We start from the raw sequence: 2,344 nt of genomic DNA, 5'->3' as shown, positions 1-2,344 counted from the left end.
GGCCTGGAGAAGAATCCTCGTCCTTGATCAGAGGCTGGGATCAGGAAACCTCCACCTGCTGCTGGTGGAGCAGCAGAAAATCCATGCAGCTTAAAAATCCCAGAAAAGGAGGAAACCAAACCAAGAAGCAGGAGCTGCTGAGGCCTCCTGCTCTGGATGAAGACATGAAGCATCAGGCTCCATTTCCAGGTCTGTTCCCAGGCTGCAGCAGAACCTGACCCCCAGATTAATTCACTTTAAGCTCAGTTCCAAACTTTACATGAAGAAATAAAGCTGGTTTCTATGGAGACCGGTTGATCTGTTCCTAAAACGCAGCTGAAAGCAGTTCAGCACTCAGGATGGAACAGTTCCAGTTTACTCCCATCCAAGGTGCAGGTGGATTTTCTCTGATCCACTGGCGCCCCCGCGTGGACAGCAGCAGTAACAGCAGCCAGTGCAGAATTTACAGTAGCGATAAAACGATTAATTGTTGAAATAATCAAATTATTCAGTAATTAATTAATCGTTAACTGGAGTATAAAGCTCTAAAACATTCCCTTAGCTGAAAGAGCGACCTTAGAGCAGGGATTATACCAAGATTGTAAAAATATATATACATGTAAACATTTTCATCTGTGAATCTGAATCAGAACTCCTCAAGTTGAGAAGGTTCACCTGCTCATCTCGATTTATTCCCTGGATTACTGATGGTTGGTAGTAGGGGTGGAAGTGAAGCCATAGGCCGCCATATTGGTACTCCCTAGTTAGACTAGTTTCAATGTATACAGCCAGTGCTACAGCATCAAACGATGATGTTCTCATTTTCAGGGGAACTTAATACTTAAAATAAAGATAAATTCATCACTTTAACACAGACTGGCTGTTTCATAGCAGCAGTAGATTAACTTTAACTTATAAATGAATAGGCCCATCACATTAAATGGTCATTATGACGCCAATGAAGTCTATAAATCATCTAATATACAATCCATCACAATTAAATTAATGGAGCAGAATAATACAGATGAGCCAAAAGAGCTAAATTGATGTTCATGTAACATACATGGATTTATTACATTGTTATGGGAATTACGCTGATAAAGATTCTCAGTCATCCAGGTCATAGTCATTCCGTAAAAGTTTAAAAAAAACAATTCACTGGACTTGGTTTCCAAGATCTGAAGACGTTTCACTTCCCCTTCAGGAAGCTTTCTCAATTCTAATGTCTGATATTTGACAACAAAGTCCAGTGGATTGTTTTTATAAACTTTTACAGAAAGTTATGGTAATTATATTTTATAATTTTAATATTTAACATAAAGACTGAATGAAGTCCATGTCTGTTTTAATGCTTTAGTATTTTCCAGTTTGCAGATTGTGCATGAATGATGCCATGCATGCCCTGTCTGTGCATTAGCCTTTAAATCGAACACATTTACAATAAAACTAAATTAATGAACCAATAAATCCACAGAGGTTCAGTTTCTAACCTTACAAAATCACATCAATTGGTAAAATAACAGGAAACATCATATTTAGCTTTTTGCTTTTAGTTAAACCAGAATCTGATCATTTGCATATAAAGACATACAGTCTGTGTCATACACAGCGACCAGTGGAACGTCTTCCCACAGCCAGATAACTGCTGGGCTCTGCTGCACAGGGAGTACCAACATGGCGGATGGTGGCTTCACTTTGTTCAGGGAATAAATAGAGATCAGAGAGTTTCACCTGGTTTGATTTAAAGTCTTCCTAAAGGAACATGTTGCTATCAGATAGTGAGGGTCATGTGACCGATCCACAGGTGATTCTGAATCACTAACCTGGGTTTAAATTCCTGTCAACATGATGCATCTGCTGAATAATGTCTCAGCTTTTGCAGTTCATCATTAAAATGATCCAGAATGTTGGAGCCTAAAAGGAATAGAAACGTTTCAGCCGTTTTTATTTTCACTTTCTCGTTGTCATCCTTTCCCTCTCAGTTACTCAACCCATCTGATATAAAGTTCATTTCAAATTGACTCTTGGTTTATGTTTTTCCACTTGTTTTAAAATTTTTATATAAAATCCTAGTGACCTAGCATCCTTATTTTCCCCTAAATGTTAACCTTATATTTACATTATTTATTGGCTGCATCTAAAAATATTAAAGATAATTTCAATTCTAATGTAGATATGAAATAATAGAATATAACCTACAATAACTTAAGTAAAATGGTACTAGGCGCGTGGGGTGGGGGTGCTATTAGGCAAAACTAGGCAGCTGCCCATAAAACTGTTTACATGAATTACAGCAGCAAACCATTTGAAAACAAACCATGCAAAGAGCAGTGTTGCCAACTTAGCGCTTTAGTCGCTATATTTA

The sequence above is a fragment of the Cyprinodon variegatus genome, unplaced genomic scaffold (genome assembly GCF_000732505.1).
Source record: "Cyprinodon variegatus isolate N-32 unplaced genomic scaffold, C_variegatus-1.0 Scaffold621, whole genome shotgun sequence".
Classification (NCBI taxonomy): domain Eukaryota; kingdom Metazoa; phylum Chordata; class Actinopteri; order Cyprinodontiformes; family Cyprinodontidae; genus Cyprinodon; species Cyprinodon variegatus.
The sequence above is the reverse complement of the archived record's forward strand: the minus strand, read 5'-3'. Positions refer to the sequence as shown.